Raw genomic sequence first — 12,581 nt, forward strand, 5'->3', positions numbered from 1 at the left:
ATAAATAATAAATAATTTTTTATATATATATATATATATATATGCGCCTATATCTTAGGCTTTTCATTAAGTTATTTATTTTCCACTATAACACTTGTGTTTAATGAGGCCTCGTTGTATTTATTCTTACAATAGATTCCAGATGTGGTCAAGCTACAATTTTTTGACTAAAACTAGACTAAAATGAAAAGACTTTTAGTCGACTAAAACTTGACTAAGATACCTTGAGTTTTCTTTTGACTAAAACTAGACTAAAATGACGAGACTTTTAGTCGACTAAAACTAAGACTAACAAAAAAGATATGTGAATGACTAAATATGACTAAAACTAACAAGGACATTTGGCACAAGACAAAAACTAAGACTAAATTAAATATAGGTGACGAAATTAACACTAATACCTAAGATTGCATGAAAATGATCATATCACACACAAATCATCAGATTTTCGTGTTTAAATCATATTTTTATCAACATATTGGCCGTTAATATGAACAATTATATTTTATGTTATTTACCATAAAATAATGTAAAAAAGCTTTTTTTCCGAGATTTATGACATAAACACACTGTGTCCCATCATATTTCATGGAAACAAGGTGAAACAGCCCTTTTCAAGCTTGTCAGATGTGTGCTGATATAAAGTTGCATGAAAAATCACTAAATGAAGGCGCTAGAGCGCAGTGACTGCGGGAAACGCGTTTTCAGCTCTTGAGAAGCACTTTTGTACATGCATTCAGGGATTCACTCAAAACACATGCTGATACCTAAGATTGCACGAAAATGATCATACCACACAAAAATCATCAGATATTCGTTTGTAAATCATATTTTTATCAACATATTGGCCTTTATTTTGAACTATTATGTTTTATATTTTTTATCATAAAATAATGTAAAAAAGCTTTTTTCCCGAGATTTCTGACATAAACACACTGTGTCCTATCATGTTTCATGGAAACAAGGTGAAACAGACCTTTTCAGTCTTACTACGACTGACTTTCATTCCTCTTCTCTCCAGCGCAAACCTCCACCTCTCCAGGTTTTCCTCCACCTGCTCCCTGCTCTCACTACAGATCACAATGTCATCTGCAAACATCATCGTCCAAGGAGACTCCTGTCTGACCTCCTCTGACAACTGGTCCATCACTATAGCAAACAGGAAGGGGCTCAGAGCCGATCCCTGATGCAGTCCCACCTCCACTGTGAACTCCTCTGTCTGACCTACAGCACACCTCACCACTGTCCTGCTCCTCTCATACATGTCCTGCACCACTCTGACATACTTCTCTGCTACTCCTGACTTCCTCATACAGTACCACAGCTCTTCTCTTGGCACCCTGTCATACGCTTTCTCTAAGTCTACAAACACACAGTGCAACTCCCTCTGACCATCCCTATACTTCTCCATCAACATTCTCAGAGCAAAAATTGCATCTGTTGTGCTGTTTCTCGGCATGAAGCCATACTGCTGCTCACAAATTTCCACCACCTTCCTTAACCTAGCTTCCACTACTCTTTCCCACAACTTCATTGTATGGCTCATCAACTTTATCCCCCTATAGTTGCTGCAACTCTGCACGTCACCCTTATTCTTAAAGATCGGCACTAACACACTCCTTCTCCATTCCTCAGGCATCCTCTCACTTTCTAATACCCTGTTGAACAAACTAGTTAAAAATTCCACTGCTGCCTCTCCTAGACACTTCCAGACCTCTACCGGGATGTCGTCAGGACCAACTGCCTTTCCACTTTTCATCCTCTTCAAGGCCTTCCTGACTTCATCCTTTCTAATCTTATCTACTTCCTGTTCCACAGAGTTCACCCCTATGAACTCTGATGAACTCTGATGAACTCCCCAATGATGTAAAAAAGATTTTTTTCCGAGATTTCTGACATAAACACACTGTGTCCTATCATGTTTCATGGAAACAAGGTGAAACAGCCCTTTTCAAGCTTGTCAGATGTGAGCTGACATAAGGTTGCACGAAAAACCACTAAAGGAAAGCGCTAGAGCGATGAGACTCCGGGAAATGCGTTTTCAGCTCCTGAGAAGCACTTTTGTACATGCATGCAGGGATTTACTCAAAACACATGCTGATACCTAAGATTGCACGAAAATGATCATACCACACACAAATCATCAGATTTTCCAGTTTAAATCATATTTTATCAACATATTGGTCTTTAATATGAACTATTATATTTTATATTTTTTACCATAAAATGATTTAAAAAAGCTTTTTTTCCGAGATTTCTGACATAAACACACTGTGTCCTATCATGTTTCATGGAACCAGCCCTTTTCAAGCTTGTCAGATGTGTGCTGATATAAGGTTGCACGAAACACCACTAAAGGAAGGCGCTAGAGCCCTGAGACTTCGGGAAACGCGTTTTCAGCTCTTGAGAAGCACTTTTGTACATGCATGCAGGGATTTACTCAAAACACATGCTGATACCTAAGATTGCACGAAAATGATCATACCACACAAAAATCATCAGATATTCGTTTGTAAATCATATTTTTATCAACATATTGGCCTTTATTTTGTACTATTATATTTTATACTTTTAACCATAAAATAATGTAAAAAAGCTTTTTTTCCGAGATTTCTGACATAAACACACTGTGTCCCATCATATTTCATGGAAACAAGGTGAAACAGCCCTTTTCAAGCTTGTCAGATGTGTGCTGATATAAAGTTGCATGAAAAATCACTAAATGAAGGCGCTAGAGCGCTGTGACTGCGGGAAACGCGTTTTCAGCTCTTGAGAAGCACTTTTGTACATGCATTCAGGGATTCACTCAAAACACATGCTGATACCTAAGATTGCACGAAAATGATCATACCACACAAAAATCATCAGATATTCGTTTGTAAATCATATTTTTATCAACATATTGGCCTTTATTTTGAAATATTATGTTTTATATTTTTTATCATAAAATAATGTAAAAAAGCTTTTTTCCCGAGATTTCTGACATAAACACACTGTGTCCCATCATATTTCATGGAAACAAGGTGAAACAGCCCTTTTCAAGCTTGTCAGATGTGTGCTGATATAAGGTTGCACGAAACACCACTAAAGGAAGGCGCTAGAGCTCTGAGACTTCGGGAAACGCGTTTTCAGCTCTTGAGAAGCACTTTTGTACATGCATTTAGGGAATTACTCAAAACACATGCTGATACCTAGGATTCAACGAAAATGATCATACCACACATAAATCATTAGATTTTCGTGTTTAATTCATATTTTTATGAACATATTTGCCTTCATTTTGAACTATGATATTTTATATTTTTTACCAGAAAATAATGTAAAAAAGCTTTTTTTCCGATATTTCTGACATAAACACACTGTGTCCTATCATGTTTCATGGAAACAAGGTGAAACAGCCCTTTTTAAGCTTGTCAGATGTGTGCTGATATAAAGTTGCACGAAAAATCACTAAATGAAGGCGCTAGAGCACTGTGACTGCGGGAAACGCGTTTTCAGCTCTTGAGAAGCACTTTTGTACATGCATGCAGGGATTTACTCAAAACACATGCTGATACCTAAGATTGCACGAAAATGATCATACCACACAAAAATCATCAGATATTCGTTTGTAAATCATATTTTTATCAACATATTGGCCTTTATTTTGTACTATTATATTTTATACTTTTTACCATAAAATAATGTAAAAAAGCTTTTTTTCCGAGATTTCTGACATAAACACACTGTGTCCCATCATATTTCATGGAAACAAGGTGAAACAGCCCTTTTCAAGCTTGTCAGATGTGTGCTGATATAAGGTTGCACGAAAAACCACTAAAGGAAAGCGCTAGAGCACTGAGACTGCGGGAAACGCGTTTTCAGCTCCTGAGAAGCACTTTTGTACATGCATGCAGGGATTTACTCAAAACACATGCTGATACCTAAGATTGCACGAAAATGATCATACCACACAAAAATCATCAGATATTCGTTTGTAAATCATATTTTTATCAACATATTGGCCTTCATTTTGTACTATTATATTTTATACTTTTTACCATAAAATAATGTAAAAAAGCTTTTTTTCCGAGATTTCTGACATAAACACACTGTGTCCCATCATATTTCATGGAAACAAGGTGAAACAGCCCTTTTCAAGCTTGTCAGATGTGTGCTGATATAAAGTTGCATGAAAAATCACTAAATGAAGGCGCTAGAGCACTGTGACTGCGGGAAACGCGTTTTCAGCTCTTGAGAAGCACTTTTGTACATGCATGCAGGGATTTACTCAAAACACATGCTGATACCTAAGATTGCACGAAAATGATCATACCACACAAAAATCATCAGATATTCGTTTGTAAATCATATTTTTATCAACATATTGGCCTTTATTTTGTACTATTATATTTTATACTTTTTACCATAAAATAATGTAAAAAAGCTTTTTTTCCGAGATTTCTGACATAAACACACTGTGTCCCATCTTATTTCATGGAAACAAGGTGAAACAGCCCTTTTCAAGCTTGTCAGATGTGTGCTGACATAAGGTTGCACGAAAAACCACTAAAGGAAAGCGCTAGAGCGATGAGACTCCGGGAAATGCGTTTTCAGCTCCTGAGAAGCACTTTTGTACATGCATGCAGGGATTTACTTAAAACACATGCTGATACCTAAGATTGCACGAAAATGATCATACCACACATAAATCATCAGATTTTCCAGTTTAAATCATATTTTATCAACATTTTGCCCTTTAATATAAACTATTATATATTTTTTTTTTGCAATAAAATGATGTAAAAAAACTTTTTTTCCGAGATTTCTGACATAAACACACTGTGTCCTATCATGTTTCATGGAAACAGCCCTTTTCAAGCTTGTCAGATGTGTGCTGATATAAGGTTGCACGAAACACCACTAAAGGAAGGCGCTAGAGCCCTGAGACTTCGGGAAATGCGTTTTCAGCTCTTGAGAAGCACTTTTGTACATGCATGCACGGATTTATTCAAAACACATGCTGATACCTAAGATTCAACGAAAATGATCATACCACACATAAATCATCAGATTTTCGTGTTTAAATCATATTTTTATGAACATATTTGTTTTCATTTTGAACTATGATATTTTATATTTTTTACCATAAAATAATGTAAAAAAGCTTTTTTTCCGAGATTTCTGACCTAAACACACTGTGTCCCATCATATTTCATGGAAACAAGGTGAAACAGCCCTTTTCAAGCTTGTCAGATGTGTGCTGATATAAAGTTGCATGAAAAATCACTAAATAGAGCCTGCTAGAGCACTGTGACTGCGGGAAACGCGTTTTCAGCTCTTGAGAAGCACTTTTGTACATGCATGCAGGGATTTACTCAAAACACATGCTGATACCTAAGATTGCACGAAAATGATCATACCACACAACAATCATCAGATATTCGTTTGTAAATCATATTTTTATCAACATATTGGCCTTTATTTTGTACTATTATATTTTATACTTTTTACCATAAAATAATGTAAAAAAGCTTTTTTTCCGAGATTTCTGACATAAACACACTGTGTCCCATCATATTTCATGGAAACAAGGTGAAACAGCCCTTTTCAAGCTTGTCAGATGTGTGCTGACATAAGGTTGCACGAAAAACCACTAAAGGAAAGCGCTAGAGCGATGAGACTCCGGGAAATGCGTTTTCAGCACCTGAGAAGCACTTTTGTACATGCATGCAGGGATTTACTCAAAACACATGCTGATACCTAAGATTGCACGAAAATGATCATACCACACAAAAATCATCAGATATTCGTTTGTAAATCATATTTTTATCAACATATTGGCCTTTATTTTGAAATATTATGTTTTATATTTTTTATCATAAAATAATGTAAAAAAGCTTTTTTCCCGAGATTCCTGACATAAACACACTGTGTCCCATCATATTTCATGGAAACAAGGTGAAACAGCCCTTTTCAAGCTTGTCAGATGTGTGCTGATATAAAGTTGCATGAAAAATCACTAAATGAAGGCGCTAGAGCACTGTGACTGCGGGAAACGCGTTTTCAGCTCTTGAGAAGCACTTTTGTACATGCATGCAGGGATTTACTCAAAACACATGCTGATACCTAAGATTGCACGAAAATGATCATACCACACAAAAATCATCAGATATTCGTTTGTAAATCATATTTTTATCAACATATTGGCCTTTATTTTGTACTATTATATTTTATACTTTTTACCATAAAATAATGTAAAAAAGCTTTTTTTCCGAGATTTCTGACATAAACACACTGTGTCCCATCTTATTTCATGGAAACAAGGTGAAACAGCCCTTTTCAAGCTTGTCAGATGTGTGCTGACATAAGGTTGCACGAAAAACCACTAAAGGAAAGCGCTAGAGCGATGAGACTCCGGGAAATGCGTTTTCAGCACCTGAGAAGCACTTTTGTACATGCATGCAGGGATTTACTCAAAACACATGCTGATACCTAAGATTGCACGAAAATGATCATACCACACAAAAATCATCAGATATTCGTTTGTAAATCATATTTTTATCAACATATTGGCCTTTATTTTGAAATATTATGTTTTATATTTTTTATCATAAAATAATGTAAAAAAGCTTTTTTCCCGAGATTCCTGACATAAACACACTGTGTCCCATCATATGTCATGGAAACAAGGTGAAACAGCCCTTTTCAAGCTTGTCAGATGTGTGCTGACATAAGGTTGCACGAAAAACCACTAAAGGAAAGCGCTAGAGCGATGAGACTCCTGGAAATGCGTTTTCAGCTCCTGAGAAGCACTTTTGTACATGCATGCAGGGATTTACTCAAAACACATGCTGATACCTAAGATTGCACGAAAATGATCATACCACACATAAATCATCAGATTTTCCAGTTTAAATCATATTTTATCAACATTTTGCCCTTTAATATAAACTATTATATTTTATATTTTTTACAATAAAATGATGTAAAAAAAAAAACTTTTTTTCCGAGATTTCTGACATAAACACACTGTGTCCTATCATGTTTCATGGAAACAGCCCTTTATAAGCTTGTCAGATGTGTGCTGATATAAGGTTGCACGAAACACTACTAAAGGAACGCGCTTAGAGCTCTGTGACTGCGGGAAACGCCTTTTCATCTCCTGAGAAGCACTTTTGTACATGCATGCAGGGATTTATTCAAAACACATGCTGATACCTAAGATTGCACGAAAATGATCATACCACACATAAATCATCAGATTTTCGTGTTTAAATCACATTTTTTATCAACATATTGGCCTTTAAAATGAACTATTACATTTTATATTATTTAGCATAAAATAATGTAAAAAAGCTTTTTTCCGGGATTTCTGACATAAACACACTGTGTCCTATCATGTTTCATGGAAACAAGGTGAAACAGCCCTTCTCAAGCTTGTCAGATGTGTGCTCATCTAAGGTTGCACGAAAGGTTGTTCATCAACACATTGGCCTTTAATATGAACTATTATATTATGTATTATGTTATATAAAGGCCAATGTGTTGATGAAACTATGATTTAAACTCGGAAATCTTTTGATTTGTGTGTGGTATGATCATTTTCATGCAATCTTAGGTATCAGCAGGTGTCAGCATGCGTTTTGAATGAATCCCTGCATGCATGTACAAAAGTGCTTCTCAGGAGCTGAAAACGCGTTTCCCGCAGTCCCAGCGCTCTAGCGCCGGCAGGCACTAATTTCCAGGGATTTAAGGACAGCGTAACAGATATTGTGTCATCGGGGAGGCGTGGCCTATTTGATAATCTGCATAGGTCAACGATCATGCGCAGATTGGGAGGAAAGCCGTTTGCATAAATTGCTTCAGATAACGTTACTTGTCCAAGACGGTGGGTGTTTTTTTTCCAATTATATGCCTATTGTTACAATTTTAGATAACATTTCCACAGTTGCGAGTGTGTTGTGACATTCATACTAATAAAATACCTGTCCTGATCTCAGGTCTTTCATGTCAAATTACATTAACATTGTTATAACTTCAGATACCTGTCCTAATCTCAGGTGTTTCATGTCAAATTACATTAATATTGTTATAACTTCAGATGCCTGTCCTGATCTCAGGTGTTCTGTGTCAAATTACATTAATATTGTTATAACTTCAGATACCTGTCCTGATCCATGTTCCATGTTCGCAATATACTATTCATTTATGGTATGCCCATTTCACTTCAATAAGCTTACTGACTTCACATCAATTCTATCATGAGTTCTATCACACAAGACAAATCTGCAGTTTAACCTCAGATTTTATTCATCTTCATACTTTTCCACAGATCACTGCTTGTAAAGAAAGCCCTTGCAATTATTCATAGTTTCATACTAAATTTAATTTACATAAAAAGAACATAAGATGTTTCATTATGTTTGAAGGACTGGTTGCTTCAGGGCTTACAGAATCTTCTGATGTACTATCTCCCATACCATCACTTTTCTGAAGAGTGGAATGTCACACTACAGAGAAAGAGACAGATAAATCAGGAGCATAATAAAATGTTTGAGGATTAAATGTGAACAGGAGCACCGTTGTACCTGTCTGAATGTGAATTGCTTTCCTTGAGAAAGGAAGTCTGCATATTTACAAAAACACCACAGTCATTGCCATTCAACTGTTTAGGAATTGTCTGGACACAATAGCAGAACATTTAGTCTTAAAATGACACCTAATTCAGAGTAGACCCATATAATTCATTATATGCTGTCATACAAAAGTTCTCATTCGGACGATGGTCCATCTGGAAGCCTCCAAGATGCATCCTTTCTTGACCCTGTGCTCCTTTGTGAGGTACTTTCTGTTAAATAAAACATCTGGATATCTGGATATGCAAAGATGAATGATCAAGCCACAGAATAACAGTTCAATTCAATTCAAGTTTATTTGTATAGCACTTTTTACAATTGACATTGTCTCAAAGCAGCTTTACAGAACATAAACCTAGAACAAAGGTTAATATAACAGCAAAAATAAGAAGACACTCACAACAACATGACAGATATCATCATGTCTCTGAGTCATTGAGTCATAGCACTGTATGGTCTTCTAACCACCAATTACCTGGTGGTTAGAAGCAATATACTGTAGGCAAGTTAAAGACAAACTGAAAATCAAAAATATTGTTTTACACTTTTCAAAAACATAATTATTAAAACAATGGATTCCAACTTATATATGACTTACAGCCAAATCCCAGTGCATGCCTAGGTGCAAAGGAACAAAAACAAGATCCAAGAGGAAGAGGTCCTGAGTTTTTGTCCAGTTCTTCACTGCTGCATGGCCTTCACCACTCTGAAGCTTTGGGTAGAAAAAAGTGGCTCTACGACTTTAAGGCTCCCAGCTGATCACTGTTTCTCTTCATTAGCAAGGACAAATAGAAGTTGATAACCTTGAAAAGAGAAGAGGGGGAAAAATACTCATTAAGAATGCATGACATTGGTGACATCCAGCATTAGGGCTTTATGATCAACAATTGTCTGATTACCTGATACTATTGGCATCGAATTGGTTGTTAAATTTGTGTCAATACCCAGCCCGAATGTGCAATCAATTTATTCATTTTTATACAATTTTTTATAAAATATTGAGGACAAACCTTTATTCCCCCATTTCTTTACAAAAATGTAGTGATGCATTATTCCCAATAAACCAAGGCATATCAAGTAAATAGTCAATTTTTTTTCTAACTTTTACCTTGTCATTAAGCCAGCAACCCTCCTTCATTGTGGCCAAGTCACCCTGTATAATACACAGTTTGAAAACTTTGCTGATCACCAGGTTTGGGTCTTGTAGTGCCAGAATATCCTTCACCTCTGATGCCATGTCCTACACATAAATAGAACAGAAAAACTTAATAAACAAGCTAAAATAATCTTTATCTGTGGACAAACTTTATTTACAAAACACATTGTTAACATTTCACCATCATTTATACATATGTGTGTATGTATGTATGCATGTATGTGTGTGTATACATATGTATATATATATATATATATATATATATACAGTGTGTGTGTGTGTGTGTATGTGTATATGTATGTGTATATATGTATATAGATCAGGACAGGTATCTGAAGTTATAATTGTGTTAATGTAATTTGACACGAAACACCTGAGATCAGGACAGGTATCTGAGGTTATAACACTATTAATGTAATTTGACAAAAAACACCTGAGATTAGGACAGGTATCTGAAGTTATAACACTATTAATGTAATTTGACATGAAACACCTGGGATTAGGACAGGTATCTGAAGTTATAACTGTGTTAATGTAATTTGACAAAAAACACCTGAGATTAGGACAGGTATCTGAAGTTATAACAATATTAATGTAATTTGACATGAAACACCTGAGATCAGGACAGGTATCTGAAGTTATAACTGTGTTAATGTAATTTGACACAAAACACCTGAGATCAGGATAGGTATCCGAAGTTAAAACACTATTATTGTAATTTGACATGAAACACCTGAGATCAGGATAGGTATCTGAAGTTATAACACTATTAATGTAATTTGACATGAAACACCTGAGATCAGGACAGGTATCTGAAGTTATAACTGTGTTAATGTAATTTGACTTGAAACACCTGAGATCAGGACAGGTATCTGAAGTTATAACTGTGTTAATGTAATTTGACATGAAACACCTGAGATCAGGACAAATATCTGAAATTATAACTGTGTTAATGTAATTTGACATGAAAGACCTGAGATCAGGATAGGTATCTGAAATTATAACTGTGTTAATGTAATTTGCCACAAAACACCTGAAATCAGGATAGGTATCTGAAATTATAACTGTGTTAATGTACTTTGACTTGAAACACCTGAAATTAGGACAGGTATCTGAAGTTATAACACTATTAATGTAATTTGACATGAAACACCTGAGATCAGGACAGGTATCTGAAGTTATACAACTATTAATATAATTTAACATGAAACACCTGAGATTAGGACAGGTATCTGAAGTTATAACACTATTAATGTAATTTGACATGATACACCTGAGATCAGGACAGGTATCTGAAGTTATAACAATATTAATGTAATTTGACACGGAACACCTGAGATCAGGACAGGTATCCGAAGTTATAACACTATTAATGTAATTTGACATGAAACACCTGAGATTAGGACAGGTATCTGAAATTATAACTGTGTTAATGTACTTTGACATGAAACACCTGAGATCAGGACAGGTATCTGAAATTATAACTGTCTTAATGTAATTTGACATGAAACACCTGAGATCAGGACAGGTATCTGAAATTATAACTGTGTTAATGTAATTTGACATGAAACACCTGAGGTTAGGACAGGTATCTGACGTTATAACACTATTAATGTAATTTGACATGAAACACCTGAGATTAGGACAGGTATCTGAAGTTATAACTGTGTTAATGTAATTTGACACGAAACACCTGAGATCACGACAGGTATCTGAAGTTTATAACACTATTAATGTAGTTTGAAATGAAACACCTGAGATCAGGACAGGTATCTGAAGTTATAACAATATTAATGTAATTTGAAATGAAACACCTGAGATCAGGACAGGTATCTGAAGTTATAACAATATTAATGTAATTTGAAATGAAACACCTGAGATAGAATTTGAAATTTGTTGGGATCCAGTCTGATAGAAACAAAGTATATAAATAGAGTATTAAAGTATAATGAGGTTTATTACTTTGGTCTCCATGATCTTTTTATTATATTCGTTTAGTATAACTTAACTGTGGAAGGATGCATAGGCTATACAAAAACGTTTTTGGTTGTTTATTTGTTTTCGAAAACAGCTTAACTGTAAGATAATGAAGCATAATTGATATAAAATATAAAATCTACCTGTATGACAGTTTTGTCCTTTATTATCCATCGTAGCTTTGCTTTTTATTTCTCCTTCATTATCCATCTGAGTTGATCCTGGGATTGGAAGCCCGCGCAAATGAAACAGCATTCTGCGCATGATCGGTGACCTGTCTTATTTTTTATTTATTTATTTTTTTTGAAAGAGTGCCTCCGAAAACACAAGACCTCCGAAAACACACCCACTTTACGTCGTGGAACGAAACCCCAGGAATTTAGTGCCTGCCCTCTAGGCGCCTTCCTTTAGTGGTTTGTTGTGCAACCTGAATGCATGTACAAAAGTGCTTCTCAGGAGCAAAATATGATTTAAACTCGAAAATCTGATGATTTGTGTGTGGTATGATCATTTTCATGCAATCTTAGGTGTTTTGTGCATGTGTTTTGAGTGAATCCCTGCATGCATGTTGTTACGATCCCAGAAGATGTTTAGGGGTATGGATGGGATGCAACAACATGCAATGATAAGGTTGTATTTTCTTTGGTGTGTATGTGGCAATCAACAACCAGGACAACAAAATAGAGGGCAAAACCTGCGTGTATATACAAGTGGTTGTGACAAGTGAAAGAACAGCTAATATTTACAATATTTACAAAAACCAGGTAACAAAAGACACAAAGGGGGGAAAGGGACACGGAGCTGTGCGAAAACAAAGAAATAAGCAAAAC

At 35.5% G+C, this 12,581-nt stretch overlaps 1 long non-coding RNA gene across 2 annotated transcripts; it reads right to left on the bottom strand.

Moving 5' to 3' along the window:
• Positions 1-8,752: 8,752 nt before the first annotated feature.
• On the bottom strand, positions 8,753-12,065 carry LOC132862427 (uncharacterized). Of its 2 annotated transcripts, XR_009650028.1 has the most exons (4): positions 11,895-12,065; positions 9,727-9,858; positions 9,019-9,421; positions 8,753-8,854 (listed from the first exon to the last, which is right to left on the bottom strand). It is a non-coding gene; the product is annotated as an uncharacterized LOC132862427 (long non-coding RNA). The 2 variants fall into 2 exon arrangements; XR_009650027.1 differs by having other exon boundaries at positions 8,801-9,421; positions 11,895-12,062.
• Between the last annotated feature and the right edge of the window lie 516 nt (positions 12,066-12,581).

This window comes from Tachysurus vachellii, chromosome 19, assembly GCF_030014155.1.
Source record: "Tachysurus vachellii isolate PV-2020 chromosome 19, HZAU_Pvac_v1, whole genome shotgun sequence".
Taxonomy (NCBI): domain Eukaryota; kingdom Metazoa; phylum Chordata; class Actinopteri; order Siluriformes; family Bagridae; genus Tachysurus; species Tachysurus vachellii.